This window comes from Aquarana catesbeiana, linkage group LG02 (genome assembly GCF_042186555.1).
Source record: "Aquarana catesbeiana isolate 2022-GZ linkage group LG02, ASM4218655v1, whole genome shotgun sequence".
Taxonomy (NCBI): domain Eukaryota; kingdom Metazoa; phylum Chordata; class Amphibia; order Anura; family Ranidae; genus Aquarana; species Aquarana catesbeiana.
In genome coordinates, this window is record NC_133325.1 from 243,274,593 (window position 1) to 243,301,784 (window position 27,192).

The window sequence follows — 27,192 nt, forward strand, 5'->3', positions numbered from 1 at the left end:
AGATGCTTTTTACATTTTTTGTCAATGTATTTGTTATTTATAAATTTGTATTTAATAAAATTTACTATATTGCTATTTTGAATATGATTTCCTTGATTTGCTGTGCCTTTAAAGTCCGACCATGGGCTCTTTAAACCACCCACCTTCTCCCTCTCCCCTCTTTTTTTGACAATTTATATTATACGGACGTGGCAATAGGAGTGTTTTTTCTTTTTATATTATGCTTTCAGTTTTTGATGCTAGTTCAATAACTTTAGTGAAAAGAGAGACACAATTTGTGATAACTTGTAGAACTACCTTAAAACTACCTATAAACATGATCAGGCTGTTTTTGGTTGTATTTGGTGCCAGTCTAATACTGGTAGGTATTTTCAATGCACCTGGTCAGCTGTTTATCTAATAACTATTGTCCTGAAATATGCAGCTACAGCAGTGTCTGTTTATGTCAGTTATATCTTCCCTTATTCTATCTTATCCTCCATTGGCTGCCACTCGACCAACAAATTAAATTCAAAATACTAATAAGTTACAAAGCCATCCACAACTCAGCCCCCAGCTACATCACAAGCCTAGTTTCAAAATACCAACCTAATCGCCCTCTCTGTTCCTCCCAAGACCTCCTGCTCTCTAGCTCCCTCATCACCTCCTCCCATATCCGCCTCCAGGACTTCTCCCGAGCCTCGCCCATTCTCTGGAATTCCCTACCCCAATCTGTCAGATTGTCTCCAAATTTATCCACTTTTAGGGGATCCCTGAAAACTTTCCTCTTCAGAGAAGCCTATCCTGCCTCCATCTAACAACTGCACTATTTTCTCCATTAGCTCATCCCCCACAGCTATTACCCTTTTATATAACTTGACCCTCCCTCCTAGATTGTAAGCTCTAACGAGCAGGGCTCTCTGATTCCTCCTGTATTGAATTGTATTGTAATTGTACTGTCTGCCCTAATGTTGGTAAAGCACTGCGTAAACTGTCTGCGCTATATAAGTCCTGTATAATAATAATAATAATAAATAATAATAGTAATATCTACGTTCAGCGAGCCAAGTTCTTCTTGACTGATGAACTAACATACTGGAGTGCCTAAAGGTGACACATCAAATCATCTTCTAATATCTGTGCCATCCTTTGCATAAGCAGTCACTTACTACCTGAAGCCAAAGGCTTTGATGTCCGGATAACTAAAATCGACGGATTATTATCTAATCAAACCCTGCCTACATGACCATATGATTGACAGGCAGCAAGTAAAATGCTTTCAGTGACTCTGATAGTAGTCAGTCAGTCATGTGATCAGGTGTGTTGAGTAATCTATATCGTTATGTCAAGAAGCCATGTCACTCCGCTTCCTGTTTGCCAGATTACTGTGCTCCCTCCAGGCAATATCTCACTTTTGTCTCTTCCTTTGCTGTCTGTATCTTTGCTACCTTTCATTACCGACCTTTGGCTTGTTCCTCGGCTACGCTTCTGTTTAATCCTAAACTGCAACCATTTGTTATTGACCTTTTGGCTTGTTTCCTGACTATGCTTCTGCTTGATCCCTACCTGCTATATCTGCTACCGAACCCTGACTTGCTCACCTCCTGGTGGGGCGATCCTGAAAACCGCTACCTGGTTCCAACATGCAGCAAAACCCATCTCCACCATCAGGAGCTCTGGTGAATACCGGTTAGTACTTAAAAACCATGCCTCAGGTGAATCTGTATCACCAGCCAGGGTGACCTGCTTGTATACCTGTCCCACTTGTTGATGGGTACTGATCCACTGCTGTAGCTACTGGCTTCTGAGCCTGACTCCAGACTGTGACATAATCATCATCATAATCTGGATCCTGTTCCCTCACAACTACTACGGTCACCCTCTTATTCTATCCTATGCTCCCTCACTGACATCTTCAATCCTTCCCTCTCTAGTGGCATCTTCCCCTCCCCTCTAAAACATACGAAGATCACTCCCATACTGAAGAAGCCCTCACTGGACCCCACCAACCTAAACAACTAAAGACCCACCTCATTGTTCCCATTCACCTCTAAACTTCGAGAACACTTAGTCTACAATTGTCTTAACTCCTACCTCATTGAAAATAACCTTCTTGACCCCTTACAGTCTGGCTTTCGCTCACAGTACTCCACAGAATCTGCCTTACTAAAACTCACTTACGATTTACTAACTGCTAAAACCAATGGCCACTACTTCATACTCCTACTACTGGACCTCTCTGTGGCCTGATACTGTTTACCACCCACTCCTTCTCAATAAACTCTGTTCCCTTGGCCTCCAAGATTCTGCTCTATCCTGGTTCTCCTTCTACCTATCACATCACTCCTTCAGTGTTAGCTACAACTCTGTCTCCTCCTCTCCATTGCCCCTTTCTGTGGGGGTCCCCTAAGGCTCTGTTCTTGGACAGCTTCTCTTCTCTATCTACACCTCCTCCCTTGGTCACTTGATAACCGGCCACAGCTTCCAATACCATCTATATCCTGATGACACCCAAATCTATCTGTCTACTCCTCACCTCAGTCTCCTCTCCCATTACTAACTTGCTAACTGACTGTAATGTACCTGGTAGTTGAGCCTGACTGGTAGAAGGAGACCTCTCTTAAACGCTGGTTCAGGAGCCGCTGGAAGTGGGAACAGTGGTCTCCTGAGCGCAGTGGGTAGGAGGGCCTGATGCAGGTTCCAGCAGAAGCAGACACCGGAACTGGAAGGATGTCCCTCAGGGATGGCTGAACTGCGGATACAGGTAGACTGGTGCAGGCCGTAGGGCAGGCGGACAGATGCGATGACAGCAGCTGGATGCAAAACAAGCAGGCTGGAAGCAGCGTCACAGGACACAGGCAAACAAGGTCAGACAGTCTGTTTTGGCAGGAGATCAGGCAGGTATAAACAGGAGGGATGATCCAAGGATAGTCAGACAGGCAGGAGTTCGGCAACAGGTAACAGAATAAGCAAGGTCAGGCAAGCCGGGTCGGATTGGAGACTGGAGAGAGGTCAGACGTAGCCGGGTCAATAGCAAACAACAGACAAGCAGATACAGGAACTTTCAGGTGCAGAGCTGCAGACGAACAGCACCTGACATGAGCATCTGTCACCCTTTTAAAGGGCCCTTGGCGCCAAACGGCGCTAGCGCGAACGCGCACCCGCGAACGCGCGTATGGGCACACGCGGGAGCTCGCCGGCGCCCCCCTGGTGGGGAATTTAGCTGAATTCGCCTAGAAACATTCCTTGTGGACCTGCGTGCACACAGATTCACCCGATGACTGCTGACATGTCCCTGACATTGCCCCCTCCCAACGGGCAGCCTCCGGATGCCCAGATGACTTTTCTTTTCAGGATGGGCAGAGAAATAGGCATGAATCAAACGTTTGGCATGAATATTACAGTCAGGTTCCAATGAGTTGTTTTCCGGACCATACCCCTTCCATTTAATTAAAAACTGTACTTGCCCAGACCTCTTTCTGCAGTCAAGGATGGATTCCACTTCATACTCTTCATTGCCGTCCACCAGAACTGGTTCAGGGACCCTGGTGCCCCTATCAGGAAAAGGGTCATCTACAGCAGGCTTTAAGAGTGACACGTGAAACACAGGGTGTATCTTAAGTGAGTCAGGTAAGCATAATTCATAAGATACCTCGTTAATTTTCCTTTTCACAGGGAAAGGCCCAATAAATTTAGGGGCAAGCTTCTTGGAAGGACATGTCAATCTAATATTATTGGTAGACAGCCATACCTTGTCGCCAAGCTGAAGGTCTAGATCTCCTCTTCTTTTCTGATCAAAGAACCTCTTATTGTCCGCTTGCTCCTTGGATACCGCTTCCTGCAAGATCCGGTTATTATGATTGAGGAACTGCACTGTGTCCTGGACCGCTGGAACTGAGGATTCTGAAAGAAAATCTGGTAAAAAAGATGCATGAAACCCATAATTGGCAAAGAAAGGGGATTGACCGGTGGCAGAGTGGCTGGCATTGTTATAAGCGAATTCCGCTAGGGGCAGCAGGGACACCCAATCATCTTGCACAAAAGATGTAAAACACCTAATGTATTGTTCAAGAGTCTGATTTGTCCTTTCAGTTTGCCCATTTGTTTGGGGGTGGTATGCTGAGGACAGAGCTAGTTCAATTTTCAGATTTTCACAAAGGGCTCTCCAAAAGCGTGAAGTAAACTGTACCCCCTATCAGACACTATATTTGCGGGGATCCCATGTAACCTGACAATTTCCTTAATGAACACACGGGCCGTCTCCACAGCAGAAGGTGTTCCCTTTAGGGGCACAAAGTGGGCCATTTTGGATAGCCGGTCAACGACCACAAGGATCGCCGAACATCCCTCAGAACATGGCAATTCAACTATAAAGTCCATTGCTATCATCCTCCAGGGCCTATCTGGTATAGGCAATGGTCTTAGTAGTCCCCAAGCTCTGTTCCTGGGAGTCTTATTCTGGATGAAGACAGAGCAGGAGTTAACATATTTTCTGCAAAAATCCTTTAGGTTAGGCCACCAAAAGGTGCGCTGCACCAACTCAAGGGTCTTACGGACCCCAAAATGTCCTGCAAGTGGATGGTCATGCAAAAGTGTCAGCACCTTGACTCGGACGTTCTCTGGTACAAAAATTTGACTTCCCCTCCATAATAGTCCATCTCGAGGTGTTAAAGAGGACCCCTGGAGACTTGAAGGTTCTGGGGATGCTTCTCGGATCATGGATAGAAGATCTGTTTGAAGGAGAAGGAAACTGTTTGCCGGCAGAATAGTGTCAGGTACAGAAGAGTCTTTAGGATTATCAAACATGTGCGACAGCGTGTCTGGCTTTACATTCTTGGATCCCGGCCGGTAGGTGATATGAAAGCAAAACCGTGTAAAGAATAGAGCCCAACGGGCCTGTCTGGGTTTTAGTCTTTTAGCAGATCTTAAATATTCCAGATTCTTGTGATCCGTATAAATAAGTACTGGATGGACTGCACCTTCAAGCAAATATCTCCATTCTTCCAAGGCTGTCTTGATAGTAACTCCCGGTCCCCCACATCATAGTTCCGCTCAGCCGGCGAAAGTTTCCTAGAGAAGAACCCTACAGGATGCATCAGGTCCTTGTTGCCTTGTCGTTGGGAGATAATAGCACCCACAGCTACTTCGGAGGCATCAACCTCTAGGATAAAGGGCAAAGATGGGTCAGGATGGCTAAGAATCGGAGCCGACGTGAAACGCCTCTTTAACTCCTCAAAGGCCTCCTGAGCTTCCGGGTTCCAGTGGAAACGAAGATTCTGCTTGGTAAGCTGTGTAATGGGGGAGATGATGGCAGAGAACCCCCTGATAAACTTCCTGTAAAAGTTTGCAAATCCAATGAAGCGTTGTACGCCCTTCTTGTCCATGGGTGCTGGCCATTCTAACACAGCAGACACTTTCTGAGGGTCCATTTTGATGCCGGTTGGGGAGATAACTAACCCCAAAAACTGAATCTCCTCTTGTTCAAATTCGCACTTCTCCACCTTGGCATACAATCTGTGCAGGCGGAGTCGGGCCAGGACCTTACGGACATGTTCCCTATGTTGCTCGAGTGAACTGGAGAAAATTAAAATATCGTCCAAGTAGACAATTAGAAAGATGTCCAGGAAATCCTTAAACACATCATTGACCAGATGCTGAAAGGTGGCAGGAGCATTGCAAAGGCCGAAGGGCATGACTAAATATTCATAGTGTCCGAAACGGGTCCGGAAGGCCGTCTTCCATTCATCCCCGGCCCGAATGTGGACCAGATTGTAGGCCCCTCTCAAATCCAATTTGGTAAAGATGATGGCGGACCTTAATTTTTGAAACAGTTCAGGTATTAGAGGCAACGATAACGGTTTTTGACCGTGATTTTGTTTAGCTCCCGATAGTCCACACAAGGGCGGAGCGTAAGGTCTTTCTTGGAGACAAAAAATATTCCCGCCCCGGCTGGTGAAGTGGACTGTCGAATGAAGCCTTTTTCAAGATTTTCGTTGATGTAAACCTTAAGTGCCTCTTGTTCCTTTTCGGATAGCGGAAAGATGCGCCCAAAAGGAATCTCAGCTCCAGGAAGCAGCTCAATTGGACAGTCATAGGGACGATGGGGTGGCAGAGAGTCTGCTCCCTTCTTACTGAATACATCTGCAAAGTCCTGATAGACCTCTGGTATATTTTGAAGCAGAATTGGGTCAATGTCCATACACAGTAAGGTAGTAGCAGAATTGACAGGTTCAGGTAGACAATGTCTTTGGCAATAGGGTGACTGAAACTTGATCTCGCCCGTGGCCCAGTTAACAAGAGGATTGTGGGCTTGAAGCCAGGGCATACCCAAAATGATTGGGAAAAGTGGTGAGGAGATAACGTCCAGGACTAGGATTTCTCGGTGCTGAGATGAGCAGGTAGCAGACAGAGGAAGGGTTTCTTGAGAGACCTGTCCGGATTTTATATGGGATCCATCGGCCAGAAAAATTGAAAGTCTATGTGTCTTATCCTTTAAAGGAAGATCTTGTTGAGTAGCAAAAACAGAGTCAACAAAGCAGCTGCATGCCCCGGAATCAACAAAGGCGTTGACTTGAATTGTTCTTCCCTGGAGCTGTAATGAGAGAGGGAGGACAAGTTGAGTGGTATTGGCAGTTAAAGCGGATAAACTGGTTGGAGTTGAAGGAAAACACTTACGGATCTTTACTGGGCAGTTGTTCACATAGTGGCCCGTCCCGCCACAATAGAGACAAAGGTTCAGTTGGCGTCTGCGTGCCTGTTCTTCCGGGGTCAGAGTAGTACGCATAAGACCCAGTTGCCTAGGTTCAGAGGCATCAGTAGTTTGGTTGGCTGGACTTGGCCCGGCAGAAGGTAGATACCGGGAGGCAGGCAGCGGGGCTCTTGTGGTCATTTGTTGAGAGGATCGTTCAGACCGGCGCTCACGAAGGCGTCGGTCAATTTGGATTGTAATGGCAATAAGCTCCTCCAAAGTGTCAGGCATTCCCACCCGGGCAAGTTCATCCTTAAGACCCTCAGATAGCCCCATGCGGAACTGGTGGCGTAGGGCTGCGTTATTCCATTGAGTGTCCGCGCTCCAGCGTCGAAAGTCCATGACATAGTCCTCGGCCGGCCTACGGCCTTGCTGGAGCGCGAACAAAGCTGCCTCAGCGGTGGCAGCCCGCTGAGGGTCCTCATAAATCTGGGCCATGGCTTCAAAGAAGGCGGGTAAAGACTGGATCTGTACAGCGTTGGATTCAAGCAAGCGGTGGGCCCAGGTCTGGGGTTCCCCCTGGAGGAGGGATATGACAAATCCCACCTTGGTGACTTCCAAGGAAAAAGTCCGTGGCTGTAAGCTGAAGTAAAGTTGACAAGCGCTGCGGAAAGCCAAAAACTTGGTTCGGTCACCAGAAAACTTTTCAGGAACAGGGACTCTTGGTTCCGGTGGAAGCATGACCACGGAGGGTGGTGCAGCAGCCTGTACTGGAGTGGCTGCGGGAGCAGGAGCCACACCACCGGGACCACTGAGGTTTAACACTTGACCCTCTAATCTGTTATAGCTGTCCTGTAAAGTCTTTACTGCTTGGGTGAGGGCTGCCAAGTGCGTACAGATCTCCTTAATGGGAGAGGTCTCTCCTGCAGGCTCAGTCATGGCTGTTCGTACTGTAATGTACCTGGTAGTTGAGCCTGACTGGTAGAAGGAGACCTCTCTTAAACGCTGGTTCAGGAGCCGCTGGAAGTGGGAACAGTGGTCTCCTGAGCGCAGTGGGTAGGAGGGCCTGATGCAGGTTCCAGCAGAAGCAGACACCGGAACTGGAAGGATGTCCCTCAGGGATGGCTGAACTGCGGATACAGGTAGACTGGTGCAGGCCGTAGGGCAGGCGGACAGATGCGATGACAGCAGCTGGATGCAAAACAAGCAGGCTGGAAGCAGCGTCACAGGACACAGGCAAACAAGGTCAGACAGTCTGTTTTGGCAGGAGATCAGGCAGGTATAAACAGGAGGGATGATCCAAGGATAGTCAGACAGGCAGGAGTTCGGCAACAGGTAACAGAATAAGCAAGGTCAGGCAAGCCGGGTCGGATTGGAGACTGGAGAGAGGTCAGACGTAGCCGGGTCAATAGCAAACAACAGACAAGCAGATACAGGAACTTTCAGGTGCAGAGCTGCAGACGAACAGCACCTGACATGAGCACCTGTCACCCTTTTAAAGGGCCCTTGGCGCCAAACGGCGCTAGCGCGAATTTAGCTGAATTCGCCTAGAAACATTCCTTGTGGACCTGCGTGCACGCAGATTCACCCGACGACTGCTGACATGTCCCTGACACTGACATATCAGCATGGATGTTGCACCACTTCTTTAAACTAAATCTCTCCACAGCCAAGCTGGTAAAATTCCCCCCACGCTTGCCCCCTTCCATGACTTTTCAATCAAAATCAATAATGCAACCATCAATCTCTCCCCTCATGCCGGGGTACTAGGTATAATCCTAGACTCTGACCTGTCCTTTCAGCCCCAAATCCAATTGTTGCCAAAAGCTTGTAGACTTCACCTCCGTAACATCTCTAAAATATGCCCCTTTTTATCAAACGAAACCACCAAGCTACTCATTCACTCTCTTGTTATCTCTCACCTTGACTATTGTGACTCCCACCTCATAGGCCTACCTCTCTATAGGCTATCCCCCCTTCAGTCTATGATGGAAGCTGCTGCCAGATTTATCCACCAAACCGTCCTCTCTGCTCCTCTCAGGACCTCCTACTCTCAAGCTCCCTTGTTTACTCCTCCCATGCTCGAGAACTCTCTACCTCAATCTGTCCGGCTATCTCCTACTCTAGCTGCCTTGAGGCAATCGCTGAAAACTCATCTCTTCAGATAAGCCTATTATGCCTCCAACTAATCTTTTACCACTTCCATCAGCTCATTCCCCACAGTTACAGCCTTTTGTACCACCTGCCCCACCCTATTAGATTGTAAGCTCTTCTGGGTAGGGCCCTCTAAATTCTCTTGTATTTTATTGTATTGTAACTGTACTGTCTCCCTTTTATATTGTAAAGTGCTGTGTAAACTGTTGGCACTATATAACTCCTATATAATAATAATAATAAATTTGATGTTGTTTTTCAATCTCAGACTGAGGTAGGGAGTTGACCATAATATATTTCATAGCTAATGAAGAGAAAAGTCAGGTCACAAGCTTGGCTATACAATCCAGCAGGGTTGTGAAAAGGACTGGATGGACAGCAATAAAAGTTGTTTGACCGGTAAAATAGCTAATATATATGTATTTCAGCTGTGTACTTTGCCTGAAATACAGCTTTAAAATGTACTAGTGATCAAGTACTGTGAAGGCCTAAATTATTGGTTCTAATTTCAATGATTTTTTTAGATAATCACATGGTGGTTAGTACAGAAGTACAGAGATTATATGAAGGTTGTATATTTGGAGTGTAATAAATGTAGCCAGCTTTAGTCTTCAAAAGAATATTTCTTAGAGCACAGACTGTTAACACAGCCAGGCACAACACAGAGAAGCAGATTCTTAGACTGAGAGCACACAGGCCGAATATCGTCCAGTATTGGCCAGGTTAACAGAAACCGGACGACATTCGGTCAGTGCGTACAACCATCTTTCCGACAAAAGCCAGTCTAGTGACCGCCTTTTGTTGAAGAAACATACTGAAAACCAACATCTGATCAGCGCTCGGAGCCAATGGCTGAATCCCTGTCAGAACACAAAGGCACAGCCAGGGAAATCACTGCAATAACATCCCTTGTGTTAGTATGGCGATCCGTATGTTTTTTTTCATTCAGGCCACTGGTTTGAATGAAAAAAACATTATGAGTGCACCTAGTCTTACTAGGAGTGAGTTCAGACTGAACTTTGATTGTTCAGGAACATAGTCTGGTATAATATTGGTATTAAGTATAATAGTGGTAGTTTATTTTTAAAAATTGGCATGGATTTCCCCATTTTTTGTACCTGGCCCTTTCTTTTCTAGTATCGATTATTTTAACCACTTGCCGACCGCCTCACGCCGATGTACGTCGGCAGAATGGCACGGGCAGGCAGAATCACGTACCATACCTGATCTGCCTCCCGCGGGCGGGGGGTCCAATCGGACCCCCCCGGTGCCCGAGGTGGTCGGCTAGTGTCTGGGAGCGATCAGACGTGAGGGGGAGGCCATCCATTTGTGGCCCCCCCTCGTGATTGCTCCCAGCCAATCAGATCATTCCTCTGCTGCTGTATGCTAAACAGCAGCAAAGGAAATGATGTCATCTCTCCTCGGCTCGGTATTTTCCGTTCTGGCGTTGAGGAGAGAAGACTGGAATGTGAGTGCACAACACACTCAGTAGAACATGCCAGGCACACATTACACCCCCGATCCCCCCCCGATCACCCCCCAATCACCCCCCTGTCACACTGACACCAAGCAGTTTTTTTTTTTCTGATTACTGCATGGTGTTATTTTGTGACAGTTAGTGTGGTAGGGCAGTTAGGGTTAGCCCCCTTTAGGTCTAGGATACCCCCCTAACCCCCCCTAATAAAGTTTTAACCCCTTGATCACCCCCCGTCACCAGTGTCGCTAAGCGATCATTTTTCTGATCGCTGTATTAGTGACACTGGTGACGCTAGTTAGGGAGGTAAATATATAGGTTCGCCGTCAGCTTTTTATAGGGTTAGGGACCCCCATATACTACCTAATAAAGGTTTTAACCCCTTGATTGCCCCCTAGTTAACCCTTTCACCACTGATCACCGTATAACTGTTACGGGTGACGCTGGTTACTTCATTTATTTTTTATGGTGTCAGGGTACCCGCCGTTTATTACCTAATAAAGGTTTAGAACCCTGATCGCACGGCGGTGATATGCGTCGCCCCAGGCAGCGTCAGATTAGCGCCAGTACCGCTAACACCCACGCACGCAGCATACGCCTCCCTTAGTGGTATAGTATCTGAACGGATCAATATCTGATCCGATCATATCTATACTAGCGTTCCCAGCAGTTAAGGGTTCCCAAAAACACAGTGTTAGTGGGATCAGCCCAGATACCTGATAGCACCTGCGTTTTGCCCCTCCGCCTGGCCCAGCCCAGCCCAGCCCAGCCCAGCCCACCCAAGTGCAGTATCGATCGATCACTGTCACTTACAAAACACTAAACACATAACTGCAGCATTCGCAGAGTCAGGCCTGATCCCTGCGATCGCTAACAGTTTTTTTGGTAGCGTTTTGGTGAACTGGCAAGCGCCAGCGGCCTAGTACACCCCGGTTGTAGTCAAACCAGCACTGCAGTAACACTTGGTGACGTGGCGAGTCCCATAAGTCCCATAAGTACAGTTCAAGCTGGTGAGGTGGCAAGCACAAGTAGTGTCCCGCTGCCACCAAGAAGCAAGAAGACAAACACAGGCCCGTCGTGCCCATAGTGCCCTTCCTGCTGCATTCGCCAATCCTAAATGGGAACCCACCACTTCTGCAGCACCCGTACTTCCCCCATTCACATCCCCAACCAAATGCAGTCGGCTGCATAAGAGGCATTTTCTTTATGTCCTCCCGAGTACCCCTACCCAACGAACCCCCCCAAAAAAGATGTCATGTCTACAGCAAGCGCGGATATAGGCGTGACACCCGCTATTATTGTCCCTCCTGTCCTGACAATCCTGGTCTTTGCATTGGTGAATGTTTTGAATGCTACCATACACTAGTTGAGTATTAGTGTACAGCATTGCACAGACTAGGCACACTTTCACAGGGTCTCCCAAGATGCCATCGCATTTTGAGGGACCCGAACCTGGAACCGGTTACAGTTATAAAAGTTATAGTTACAAAAAAAGTGTAAAAAAAAAAAAAAAAAAAAACCACAAAAAAATATAAAATAAAAAAAAATAGTTGTCGTTTTATTGTCCTCTCTCTCTCTCTATTCTCTCTCTATTGTTCTGCTCTTTTTTCTGTATTCTATTCTGCAATGTTTTATTGTTATTATGTTTTATCATGTTTACTTTTCAGGTATGTAATTTTTTTATACTTTACCGTTTACTGTGTTTTATTGTTATCCATTTTTTTGTCTTCAGGTACGCAATTCACGACTTTGAGTGGTTATACCAGAATGATGCCTGCAGGTTTAGGTATCATCTTGGTATCATTCTTTTCAGCCAGCGGTCAGCTTTCATGTAAAAGCAATCCTAGCGGCTAATTAGCCTCTAGACTGCTTTTACAAGCAGTGGGAGGGAATGACCCCCCCCCACCGTCTTCCGTGTTTTTCTCTGGCTCTCCTGTCTCAACAGGGAACCTGAGAATGCAGCCGGTGATTCAGCCAGCTGACCATAGAGCTGATCAGAGACCAGAATGGCTCCAAACATCTCTATAGCCTAAGAAACCGGAAGCTACGAGCATTTCATGACTTCGATTTCGCCGGATGTAAACAGCGCCATTGGGAAAGTGGGAAAGCATTTTATCACACCGATCTTGGTGTGGTCAGATGCTTTGAGGGCAGAGGAGAGATCTAGGGTCTAATAGACCCCAATTTTTTCAAAAAAGAGTACCTGTCACTACCTATTGCTATCATAGGGGATGTTTACGTTCCCTGGGATAACAATAAAAATGATTAAAAAAAAATTAAAATGAAAGAAACAGTTTAAAAATAATATAAAAAAAGCAAAAAAAAAATAAAGGAAAAAAAAAAAAACCACCCCTGTCCCCCCCTGCTCTCACGCTAAGGGGAACGCAAGCGTCGGTCTGGCGTCAAATGTAAACAGCAATTGCACCATGCATGTGAGGTATCACCGCGAAGGTCAGATCGAGGGTAGTAATTTTAGCAGTAGACCTCCTCTGTAAATCTAAAGTGGCAACCTGTAAAGGCTTTTAAAGGCTTTTAAAAATGTATGTATTTTGTTGCCACTACACGTTTGTGCGCAATTTTAAAGCATGTCATGTTTGGTATCCATGTACTCGGCCTAAGATCATCTTTTTTATTTCATCAAACATTTGGGCAATATAGTGTGTTTTAGTGCATTAAAATTTAAAAAAGTGTGTTTTTTCCCCAAAAAATGCGTTTGAAAAATCGCTGCGCAAATACTGTGTGAAAAAAAAAATGAAACACCCACCATTTTATTCTGTAGAGCATTTACTTTAAAAAAATATATAATGTTTGGGGGTTCAAAGTAATTTTCTTGCAAAAAAAAAATCATTTTTTCATGTAAACAAAAAGTGTCAGAAAGGGCTTTGTCTTCAAGTGGTTAGAAGAGTGGGTAATGTGTGACATAAGCTTCTAAATGTTGTGCATAAAATGCCAGGACAGTTCAAACCCCCCCAAATGACCCCATTTTGGAAAGTAGACACCCTAATCTATTTTCTGAGAGGCATGTCGAGTCCATAGAATATTTTATATTGTGACACAAGTTGCGGGAAAAAGACAATTGTTTTTTTTTTTTTGCACAAAGTTGTCACTAAATGATATATTGCTCACACATGCCATGGGAATATGTGAAATGACACCCCAAAATACACCCCAAAATACACCCCAAGATATTTGCTGAGAGGTATAGTGAGTATTTTGCAGACCTCACTTTTTGTCACAAAGTTTTGAAAATTGAAAAAAGAAAAAAAAAATGTTTTTTTCTTGTCTTTCTTCATTTTCAAAAACAAATGAGAGCTGCAAAATACTCACCATGCCTCTCAGCAAATAGCTTGGGGTGTCTACTTTCCAAAATGGGGTCATTTGGGGGGGTTTGTGCCACCTGGGCATTCCATGGCCTCCGAAACTGTGATAGGTAGTGAAGAGTGAAATCAAAAATTTACGCCCTTAGAAATCCTGAAGGCGGTGATTGGTTTTCGGGGCCCCGTACGCGATTAGGCTCCCAAAAAGTCCCACACATGTGGTATCCCCATACTCAGGAGAAGCAGCTAAATGTATTTTGGGGTGCAATTCCACATATGCCCATGGCCTGTGTGAGCAATATATCATTTAGTGACAACTTTGTGCAAAAAAATAGCTTGGGGTGTCTACTTTCCAAAATGGGGTCATTTGGGGGGGTTTTGTGCCATCTGGGCCTTCAAAACTGTGATAGGTAGTGTGGAGTGAAATCAAAAATTTACGCCCTTAGAAATCCTGAAGGCGGTGATTGGTTTTCGGGGCCCCGTGCACGGCTAGGCTCCCAAAAAGTCCCACACATGTGGTATCCCCGTACTCAGGAGAAGCAGCTGAATGTATTTTATGGTGCAATTCCACATATATCCATGGCCTGTGTGAGCAATATATCATTTAGTGACAAATTTTTCTAATTTTTTTTTTGTCATTATTCAATCACTTGGGACAAAAAAAATTAATATTCAATGGGCTCAACATGCCTCTTAGCAATTTCCTTGGGGTGTCTACTTTCCAAAATGGTGTCATTTGGGGGGGTTTGTACTGCCCTGCCATTTTAGCACCTCAAGAAATGACATAGGCAGTCATAAACTAAAAGCTGTGTAAATTACAGAAAATGTACCCTAGTTTGTAGACGCTATAACTTTTGCGCAAACCAATAAATATACGCTTATTGACATTTTTTTTACCAAAGACATGTGGCCAAATACATTTTGGCCTAAATGTATGACTAAAATTGAGTTTATTGGATTTTTTTTATAACAAAAAGTAGAAAATTTCATTTTTTTTCAAAATTTTCGGTCTTTTTCCGTTTATAGCGCAAAAAATAAAAACCACAGAGGCGATCAAATAACATCAAAAGAAAGCTCTATTTGTGGGAAGAAAAGGATGCAAATTCCGTTTGGGTACAGCATTGCATGACCGCGCAATTAGCAGTTAAAGCAAGCGGCGCCAAATTGTAAAAAGTGCTCTGGTCAGGAAGGGGGTAAATCCTTCCGGGGCTGAAGTGGTTAAGGGGTTACTGGCCCCATGGCCAAATGGAATTAAAAAAAAAATATATTATTTGCATTGGTACATTTCCCAGCACTGCTAAACACTGCTTAGTGTGGCTTAACCAGGGCCGGACTGGGAATGAAACCAGCCCTGGAAAAAATGTCATACCAGCCCCATAGCATTATTATACCAGCCCAACAGCATAACGTCATTATTTTCTTGTTCATAAAATGGAAAACCATGCATTTTAAAGCACATTTGAAGAGTGCATTATATATAGATATAATATATATATATTATATATAGATAAGACACATATAAAAGCACATAGGGCTTTATCTATCTATCTATCTATATATATATATATCTATATATATATAGATATATATATATATATATCTATATATATATAGATATATATATCTATATATATATATAAGCAAATTACAGTTAAAAGTGGTAAAAGTGGTGCAATCATCTAGAACAGTTCACTTATTGCTATGGTGATATATATTGCCAGAATAAGGAATGATCAAAGAACTTTAATTCAAAGTATGGAAGACGTAACAGTTACAATAAACCGTTTGAGATAAAAAAAGTGCAAATATGTTGCTGTTAATTCTGTAGCAGTACAAAATGCGCAAAAACTTTTAGAATTTCGACAAGTCGGAATACCTTGAAAACATATTGTTAACTTGCTTTCCAGTCCAAGTTTAGAAATTAAAAAACGTTTCAGATGTACCAATGTAATGGCAAGCCACTCAACAGTTTTCAAAAAGTAATGTTCAAACATTACTCAAAAATAATGCTTTACAAACAAGTAAACGACTTTAACAGTAGATAAAAAAGTGCTCATTAACGTTTAGGAGGTTGCAATGTGCAAACTATCTTCTAAAGTTTTAGAGGATAAAAATATGCAAAAACCTGTTTGTAAACATTGTAAACAAATAACTAATCTAGTCAAAATTTAGAAAAATTGAGATTAACCAGCATTGTAATCCTCAGACATGCTTGTAATGTTATGTAAGCAACATCCCTTATAGCAAGCTGCTTTTTGAAGCCAGAACATCAATGATGGTTTCATTTCTTAGTCCAATCAAGGCCTCTTTTTCCATGGACATGAGCATAAAGACCTCCAAATGTGGTTGGGAGAAGGAATTTCCAAGTCTGTTCAAGATATATTTCAGTTTTGAAAATGACCTTTCACATGCTACTTGAGAAGAGGAAGGTGTCAGTGTCAATTTATATGCATTAAAAAGTGAACTATACATCAGACTGTATAAGTTGTAACGCAGTAACACATTGTAGCAGCATGCTATACAGTTCTTACAAGTCTTGCACTTTCCATTTTGATCACCAACAGTTGAGTATGGTTGTTTCTCAGTTTCAGTGATAAGATGAGCATGGATGGCATCTTCATCTTGACCTTCATTGTTAGCATGAGTATATTCTTCATCAAGAGACATTTTCAATCAAGTAGCTCACTTTGCAGTTTCTCTTTAGTTGCCATGGAGTCAAATTTAATTACAAGACTGCTCAGTCGTTCTAATGTATTGTTGGGAAGGTGTAGAAAAATGTCTTCAAAATTTCTGGGATCCAAACATGCCAAATCTGCAAATAGCTGACCATGTTTTGTAAATTCGCTCTGCAGACTATTAATAATCTTGTCTAAGGTCACTTTGTATACCTCCACCCTGAACTGATCACTTGCCAACAAGATTGGTTCGTCTACTGCAAACTCACCAGCCATTCTTTTCTTTCGTTGTATTCTTTTAGTTGGTGGAAAGTCTTCCTCAATCATAACTTGGCAATCAGTTGTCTCCAACTTGCCATTTGCCCAGACTGCAAACTTCTTGGCAGCATCTATAATCATTTGAGAATCATGATCATGTTCTTGTAAGTTGTCAATGGTTTCTGACACCATTCGGTATGCCTGCAGTATATCCATATCCTGTGTTTGCAGGTACAAGGATAGTGGAGTGTTATTCTTGAAAATAAATAAGTACAGCTGTGCTGTTATACATGTTTTGAATGTCTTGAGGGAGTCTAAGAAAGTTCCAGCCTTGTATCTTATGTCAGCATTAAAATGATCAGATCATGATATCGCTGCCATGGTCTGGATCAAATTTACATACAAGGCTCGACTTGGATCATTAAATGAACCAAACACCTTTGTAAGTGCTGCATCTGTGGACCACCATCCTGTTTCTCCAATCACAGAAAGTGATCGGAATCTTTATTCCTGAGACTTAGCCCGCCATACATTCATCCGGAGGTAAGATTTACGGATAAACACAGCACATGAATTTAAAATGTCGAACAATGATATTGCCTGAACATATCTTTGTGACATCCATCATCACCAGATTTAGTACATGTGCATAACACCAAACATGAATCTGGCCAGGCGCTTTTTTACTCAGCCATGTATCCGTTGTACTGCCCCTGCATATTAGAATCTCCATCTGTTGAGTTCCCAACACAGTTTGTAACTTCAATTTCCATGGATTTCAATACATCGCAAACCAGTTCACACAAAGCCTTCCCTGTCGCGGATGTGCAATTTACCACAGCAACTAGACGTTCATGGACCACATCCGTGACATATTGAATTATAATTGAACACTGGTCTGAGACATTTATATCCTGCGTTCTATCTAGCTGAATTGAGAACATGCCAGCATCTCTGATCTCTTGGGCAATACCTTTTTTTAAAAGTGTTAAAATTACACAGATGATATTGTTCACTGTTGTTTTAGAAATAAGTGTAACAAAGCCGCCATGTCCTTTGCTACGCGTTGCACCTTGATGCTTCTTTTTACTTTTTTTAATAACTGTATCAAGGTGATTTTTCAGCAAGGGATCAAACTTGCTTAGGAGTAGCAAAATCTCAAGGAAGTTTCCATGGTCCAAATTTTTATCTTCTAAAGTATATGCTGCTTCAGCTGTTGCCCTATAGCTTAGACCTCTTTTTCCAATCAGCTTGATGGTGTCAATCACTCTCTCTAGGATGGCACGTTTTCTCTTCACTTCCTCCTTTCTGGCTGTTGTTTGTTTCTCAAAGAAATGACTAGATATTTCCATATTCTTTGATCTCATCAAGAAGGATTCAGAGCTATTATTGTGGAGGTTGCTTTTTTCATGCTCTTCAATTCTCTGATACATATGTTTTTCATCAAAGCAACCATCAATAAAAGCACTGATGTCTGTCTTTCTACTGAAAGCAAGACACACCATGCAGAAAAAAACACCATGTCCATGTGAATAGGTCAACCAGTGATGCTTCTTTCCATCCCTCCTCTCATATAACTTTTTCAAATTAAAAGAATGGAAATCTGGTTGACATGGATGAAACTGGAAGAATGAATCCAAATTTTCAGATTTTGGTCTGATAAACCACATTTTATCATCAACTGTGTCAGGTATGCCCTCATTAATGCCCACTACTTCTGGAATCTTTTCTGCTGCTAATGATTCATCCACAATTTCTTCTTCCAATTCTTCATCAATTTCTAGCTCAATAGGAGGTCCAATACTGTGGTGAATATCTTCACCTGCATCAGTATCCAAATCCACTTGTACAGTGCTAGGTATTACTGTGCTACAGCTAGCACCACTGACTTTAGGTGGAGATGCAGGTGGTAAGTCATGCTTTGTTGCCACTATCTTAAACAAGCTACTGACTTTTTGATATTGGTTTGCAGCTTTTTCTAAGAGTTTTTTTTTCAAAACACGCTGTCAGCAAACAGCAAATACATCTAATAAGTCATTCCCTAACTGGACATATATCCAAATCCGCCACTTTCTACATGACTGTAACTGTAATTCGATGGTTTCCCGGGCACTCTCCCCTTTTAAAACCCTGTGCTCCCAATCATCACCCCAGCAACATGTACTATCAAATATTCATAATATGCTTTACGCGTACTCCTCCCACATATCTGGGAAAGTATGCCAAGCCTGGGAAAGGGAAAGGGGATTGCAACTGGACCAAACAGAGGATCAGTGGGAGCGCATTTTCACTTTTGCCCACAAAGGCATCACTAAATGTCTCGATCCAGGAGAATAACTATAAGACCCTCACTAGATGTTATCACACACCTGTTATGCTTAATAAATACCACCCAGACACCCCCAACACTTGCTGGAGAAGCTCCAGGGAACCTGGATCACTACCACATATTTGGTGGTCATGTTCACTACTACAACCTTTCTGGTCACAGATTCACAAAATAACGTCACTAATCTCCACCTACTCCCTGGAACACACTCCGGCCCAGTTTATCCTCCATCACTTCACTACACCTGTACAGTCTTACCGTAAGTCCCTGGTTATCAGGGTGGATAAAAATCAATGATTTAAAAAAAAAAAGATTTTTTTTGATTTTTATCAAATTTATTTTAATAAAATGCTTTTGGAGTAAAAATCTAAAAGATAGTTTTCTATTTAAAGTGGAGGTCCACCCTGACCAAAAAAAATGCACCAAAAAATACCTAAAAAAATGGAGGAAAAGAAAAAAAAATTTTTTTTACTTACGTGCAGTCTTCCTAATCTGCCTCTTCCTACACCCCAGTGATCTTCAGTCTTCTGCTCCCTGCGTTGTCTTCTGGGGAATGGGGCGCGGTGTGTTATGGGAACTGTGTGTGTCCCAAAACACATCGCGTCCCATTCACAAAGCGCCGTACCGTTCGCGCATGCGCAGTAGGACCTGGCAGTGAAACCACAAGGCTCCACTGCCTGTTTCCCTTACCTAGGATGGCGGTGCCGGGACCCGAGAGCCGAGGGACGGGTCGGCCTCGGGCGGCCGACATCGTGGGCACCAAGGACAGGTAAGTACTTTTTTAAAGTCAGCAGCTACAGTGTTAGTAGCTGCTGACTTTTATTTTTTTTTTTCAGGGGTGGAATCCCGCTTTAAGATGAAATAGGAAAAAAAAAAAAAAAGAGGCTGTATATTCTGCAATATTTTCATTTTCTCATTCAATGAATCTAAGTTGAGATAACATGCACTGCATTGATGTCACAGTAACCATGAACAAAATTCGGGAATCTTACTTATCCCATTGTTTTGCATATCTATATACACTACAAACTGTATGATTGAATTGGTTCTGATATCGCTGTTTTACTAACCTGACAGCTTATTATTCTAAATAGGAATCCTTCATTTTGTTTGCAAATATCAAAGATTCTAACTACCAGCAAGAATGGTTCCTTACATTTAAAGAGCACCTGTAATTTCAGATCCATCATGGCAGCGCCTGTTAGCGGGCATCCACTCGCCTGCTGCCGCCATGTCCCTCACCTTGTTGTGTCACTGCCGCATCACCAGCTGTTCCATTAAAGTGAATGGGACTGTTGGTGAGTCAACAGCGGGTCAGAGGAGGAGCCGCTGCAGGACAGAGATGACAGTTGCTCTTTAACCACATCCCACCCGGCCACTGCACATATACGGCCGGGTGAGCGCTTCCTCCTTCTGAGTGGACATTCAGGAACAGAAGGAGGGGGACCGTGCGTGCCCGCGCAGCGGCGCGATTCCGATGTGCTTGTGTCACCTGGACACGGCGCATCTCCGAACGGCAGGAGGGCTCTGTAATTGGCCCTCCTGATCACATGATGGCTGTGTCGAATCACAGCTGTCATGTGATGTAAATAGAGAGCCGTTTTCTAGGCGATCGGCTTTCCTCTCCTCACACGGAAGTTGTCGGAGAGGAGAGTGGATCTCTGCAGCCGGCCAGTGATCAGTGAGTATGAGCTGTTTTTTACAGCTTTTTACACACTGATCACCAGCCTACTGTCCCCACACATGTCCCAACACAATGTAAACACAGAAAGTCCCCAAAACACTGTCCCCACACACCTGTCCCCCACATATGTAACAGTAAAATCATATGTCCCAATGATCATCTGCACACATGTCCGTGATCACCTGCGCACATCTGTACATGATCATCTGCGTACATATGTCCGTGATCACACAAACCAACTATTATACACTTAACAGGATTTTTTTTTACCAAAGACATGTAGCAGAATACATTTTGGCTTACATTTATGACAAAATTAGATTTTATTGGATTTCTTTTAAAATAGAAAGAAGAAAATATTGTTTTTTTTTCCAAATTTCTGCTCTTTTTTTCCGCTTATATCGCAAAAAATAAAAAACTGAGTCATGAATATATACCACCAAAAGAAAGCTCTATTTGTGTGAACAGCATTGCATGACCGCGCAATTGTCATTGAAAGTGTGACAGCGCTGAAAGCTGAAAATTGGCCTGGGAAGGAAGGGGGTGAAAGTGCCCAGTAATGCACACAAAAAATAAAAAAAATTGCCTGCACACCACTCTGTCCCTAATGCCCACCTCCTTTTTATAGGGCACACAGTGTATAGGGATGTATAATGTAAAACATGGTGGTATTTCCCCACCCAGGGGAAATACAACTGGGCAGTGGCAGTGCGTCCATTGCACCCATCAATCTTCAATAGACAGATTCATGCATTGCATGAATCTATCTATTGTCGCTGCTGCCGCCCCCTATTTAGGTGTCCAGCCCCTTGTCGGCCATCGGGCATTTGAATTACAGCGGCGGGGGTGTTTTTAGAAGTGCCTGATTAAAGCCGTCGGCTCTAATAGGCTTCCAAACTGGTAAACAGCGGACACACTGCTGTGCGTTCGCTGCTTACACAATGCTGTGCTAGGAAATCAAATAAATCGCTTCCCTAACACTGACCCACCTCTCAGCCAATCAAGTGCACTGGGTCTGGTTACCTGTCACCTGATTGGCTGAAACGACAGGCACTGTGATTGGATGCCTATCAGAGGGAGCGTGGAGCAACCCGCTGACCTGAGACAGGTAAGTGCCGGGCGGGGGGGACACTGGCAGGATTTGATGGGCAAACTGGTGGCAATTGATGGGGCAAACTGGCGGCAATTGATGGGGCAAACTGGCGGCAATTGATGGTTACAGTGGCTGCGTTTGATGGCATAGTGGCTGCGTTTGATGGGCACAGTGGCTGCATTTAATGGGCACAGCGGCAGCGTTTAATGGGCACAGTGATGGCAATTTATAGGTACAGTGGCTGTGCTTGATGGCACATCAGCTGCGTTTGATGGGCACAGTGGCGGCAGTTTATGGGTACAGTGGCTGAGTTTGATGGGCACAGTGGCAGGAATATATGGGCACAGTGCCTGCGTTTAATGGGCACAGTGGTGGCAATTTATGGGTACATTGGCTGCGTTTGATGGGCACAGTGGCTGCGTTGAATGGGCACAGTGGTGGCAATTTATGGGTACAATGGCTGCACTTGATGGCACAGTGGCTGTGTTTAATAGGCACAGTGGCTGCAATTGATGGGTACAGTGGCTGCGTTTGATGGCACAGTGGCTGTGTTTGATGGGCACAGTGGCAGGAATTTATGGGCACAGTGGCTGCGTTTAATGGGCACAGTGGTGGCAATTTATGGGTACAGTGGCTGGGATTGATGGTACAGTGGCTGCATTTAATGGGCACAGTGGCTGCAATTGATGGGTACAGTGGCTGCGTTTGATGGTACAGTGGCTGCGTTTGATGGGCACAGTGGCTGCGTTTGATGGTACAGTGGCAGCGTTTAATGGGCACAGTGGCGGCAATTTATGGGTACAGTGGCTGCGTTTGCTTGTACAGTGGCTGTGTTTGATGGGGCACAGTGGCAGCAATTTTTGTGTACAGTGGTTGCGTTTGATAGGCAGGGCACAGTGGTGGCAATTTATAGGTATAGTGGCTGCGCTTGATGGCACAGTGGCTGCGTTTGATGGGCACAGTGGCGGCAATTTATGGGTACAGTGGCTGCATTTGATGGCACAGTGGCTGTGTTTGATGGGCACAGTGGGGGGAATTTATGGGCACAGTGGCTGCATTTAATGGGCACAGTGGTGGCAATTTATGGGTACAGTGTCTGCGTTTGATGGGCACAGTGGCTGCGTTTAATGGGCACAGTGGTGGCAATTTATGGGTACAGTGGCTGGGCTTGATGGCACAGTGGCTGTGTTTAATGGGCACAGTGGCTGCAATTGATGGGTACAGTGGCTGCGTTTGATGGCACAGTGGCTGTGTTTGATGGGCACAGTGGCAGGAATTTATGGGCACAGTGGCTGCGTTTAATGGGCACAGTGGTGGCAATTTATGGGTACAGTGGCTGCATTTGATGGGCACAGTGGCTGTGTTTAATGGGCACAGTGGTGGCAATTTATGGGTACAGCGGCTGGGCTTGATGGCACAGTGGCTGTGCTTAATGGGCACAGTGGCTGCAATTGATGGGTACAGTGGCTGCGTTTGATGGCACAGTGGCTGTGTTTGATGGGCACAGTGGCAGGAATTTATGGGCACAGTGGCTGCATTTAATGGGCACAGTGGTGGCAATTTATGGGTACAGTGGCTGCGTTTGATGGGCACAGTGGCTGTGTTTAATGGGCACAGTGGTGGCAATTCATGGGTACAGTGGCTGGGCTTGATGGCACAGTGGCTGCATTTAATGGGCACAGTGGCTGCAATCGATGAGTACAGTGGCTGCCTTTAATGGGCACAGTAGCTGCAATTGATGGGTACAGTGGCTGCATTTGATGGCACAGTGGCTGTGTTTGATGGGCACAGTGGCAGGAATTTATGGGCACAGTGGCTGCGTTTATTGGGCACAGTGGTGGCAATTTATGGGTACAGTGGCTGCGTTTGATGGGCACAGTGGCTGTGTTTAATGGGCACAGTGGTGGCAATTCATGGGTACAGTGGCTGGGCTTGATGGCACAGTGGCTGCGTTTAATTGGCACAGTGGCTGCAATCGATGGGTACAGTGGCTGCCTTTAATGGGCACAGTAGCTGCAATTGATGGGTACAGTGGCTGCATTTGATGGCACAGTGACTGTGTTTGATGGGCACAGTGGCAGGAATTTATGGGCACAGTGGCTGCGTTTAATGGGCACAGTGGTGGCAATTTATGGGTACAGTGGCTGCATTTGATGGGCACAGTGGCTGTGTTTAATGGGCACAGTGGTGGCAATTTATGGGTACAGTGGCTGGGCTTGATGGCACAGTGGCTGTGTTTGATGGGCACAGTGGCTGCGTTTAATGGGCACAGTGGTGACAATTTATGGGCACAGTGGCTGCGATTGATGGGCACAGTGGCTGTGTTTAATGGGCACAGTGGTGGCAATTTATGGGTACAGTGGCTGAGCTTGATGGCACAGTGGCTGCATTTAATGGGCACAGTGGCTGCAATCGATGGGTACAGTGGCTGCGTTTAATGGGCACAGTGGCTGCAATTGATGGGTACAGTGGCTGCGTTTGATGGCACAGTGGCTGTGTTTGATGGCACAGTGGCAGGAATTTATGGGCACAGTGCCTGCATTTAATGGGCACAGTGGTGGCAATTTATGGGTACAGTGGCTGCGTTTGATAGGCACAGTGACTGTGTTTAATGGGCACAGTGGTGGCAATTTATGGGTACAGCGGCTGGGCTTGATGGCACAGTGGTTGCGTTAAATGGGCACAGTGGCTGCAATCGATGGGTACAGTGGCTGCGTTTGATGGTACAGTGGCTGCATTTGATGGGCACAGTGGCAGCATTTAATGGGCACAGTGGCGGCAATTGATGGGTACAGTGGCTGCGCTTGATGGCACAGTGGCTGCAAATGATGGGTACAGTGGCTGCAGTTTGATGGTACAGTGGCTGCGTTTGATGGGGCACAGTTGCAGCAATTTATGGGTACAGTGGCTGCGTTTGATGGGCAGGGCACAGTGGCAGCAATTTATGGGTACAGAGGCTGCGTTTGATGGCACAGTGGCAGTGTTTGATGGTATACAGCTTTTTTTTTGTACCTTAACGGCCGGCCGTTCACTTCTATTCTCCTCGTGCAGATTGGTGGGCGGTGCTGGCGCCACACGGGACGAGTCACGAAGGGAAAAATCAAGCAGCATGGCGTTTTCCTGCTCCTCCCCTCAGGCACACAGAGGCATATTACTTAGTTGAGTGGGCGGTGCGCCGGCGCCAGATCGGAGGAGACACACAGCCATTGCATAGTACGACGGCCGCCGCTGCTCTTTATATTGCTGATACAGGCAGCCAGCCAAGCTCCGAGCCAAAAGCGGCCCCAGCGGTACTAAGTGCAGACAGCCTACCGGGAAATATCCCGGTATCCCAGTAGGCCAGTCCGGCCCTGGGCTTAACACTACTACCATTTAGCCACATTTACAGGAGCTAAGCTATCTTATTGGACACAAGCAACATCTACATACAGGAAATTCCTATGTACAGTTTCCACTGTCCTTTGCTGCGTTGTCTTTCTTTGCCTGAGCTGGAAGGATCTAAATTTTGAGCCGTGTGGAGTTATAGGAAGGTTGCTGCAAGATTGGCTAGTGAACTAGTGAAGTTTGCCAAATGGATCTAATCACATCCCGAACTGTGGGAAGTGTCCCATCCATGTTACCATGACAGAATGGACAAAGGAAAATTGTGGATGGACATAACCAAGAATTTCGTGCCAAATTGGGATCAGTTTAGCAAATCACAGATAAAATATAGGAGTAAGTGAATATTTTTTTTCACTTGCAAAATACTTATGTTATGTTGTCCATGACTACAAGATAGTAACCTTTTTTAAATGTATTTTTTATTTTTTTTACTGAAAGCTATAAGTACACGGTGGAAGTCATTGCGAAGAGATCTAACTGAAGAGAAGGCAGCACACACCAGTGCCACAGCTCCAAACAAAAATATGCATGTGTATAGTACACAGCTGGGCTTTCTTTGTCGTTCGATGATCGCCAACAGGAGAGAGTAGGGATGGGGGAATGATTCGGCCCGAGCATGAGTTTGAGCCGAACTTTGGCTGTTCGAATGTCCTCTGAACAACCAAATTATAGGGTTGTTAAACTGTTTGTTCGGCCTGTCGAACGACCACAATGCACTGCGCTGCTGTTGCTCTGCTGCTTAGTGCATTGAAAGCCCCGATTGGCTGAAGCAATGAAAGCTTCACCCAATCAGGGCACAGAGCACTGTCAGAGCCATGATTGAACGCTGTCATGATGACTGTATCCAGTCATGGCTCATTGCTCTTAATCCCGCCCCATGCTATAAAAGTATTCCCATCCTCTGTTGGATCCCAAAAATCCCCACACCAGCTTCTGCTGAAACATATATCATATTCTTAAGGACATCAGTGGGGACCTTGAGAAGAAATACATGGATAACAGGTATGTTGTGGCCATGCAATATAGGGTGCGAAACTCAGTACCATTTTGTTTCAAGATCCTGCCCTAGGGCTTCAGCAGCCACATATCTTGCAACATATAACCATCCCCATCCTCAACACCTGCCCCCACCTATCCATTCATATTCAGACCATTCTACTACAACCTACTATCTCCCCCAATGCCCACATGGATTTCCCAAGCTGTAAGACTGCCCTGAGCTAGCTATTCATATGGAGAGTCTTTGCTCCATCATACCATGGCCCCCATGGTATGATGAAGTTTCAAAATTACAACAGTTATAACAATAGGCAGTAGTGAGAGCCACCGCTAGACAAATATAAACCCACCCAGAGAACAGAAAAGAAAAAAAAAGTATTAGATTACTTTTAATCATTTTAAATATTTTTTTTTTATTATGAGAACTTTAAGCTAAAAACATGCAAATCAAAGGCGTAGCATTACACATGCTGATCATGAACAACAATTTACCCTCAGGTGATACAAAAGCTCAGCAAACCGGTTGTGAATAGTCATAACCTGTCTAGTTGACTGTAAGTCTATAAACTGGACACGTTGACTTGGATTTGCTGGTGCTGGCTCTTCACTGCTTCTCTGCTTGTCCCAAAGAAAATTATGAAGGACACAGCAGGCCAGTACCTCTTAAATGGCATTTTCGATGTCCAGCTGCCTTCAAGACAGCAGTACTCTCCACTTTGCTGCGCAGACAACAAAAGCACATTTAACAACCCTATGGACAGGGCTGAGATGATAGTGAAGCATTTCCTGTGTATGGCCGCAATAAATTCTCAGCCAGTCCAAACGCCTCATCCGCCATGATGACCACTGGCCGACTTGGCTCCATTGTACAGGGTAGAGGCCTTTCACAGTGCCAAACGGATTTTCCCAGTCACTTTGGCCACCATGGAGACACCCATGAGAAAGTAATGGTGCAAAGAAGCAAAAGTTTGTCCTGTCACCAGAAATAAATAATATTGGACATAATATACATATGAATAAAGTATCAAATAAAAAAAATTGAAACAAAAAAATTAGGAAAAAAAATATTAAAAATGTAAAAATATATATTTGAATAATTAAAAAAATTACATGCTGGAAAAAAAGGGGGGGGAAGAAATTATGGATATGTAGACAAAA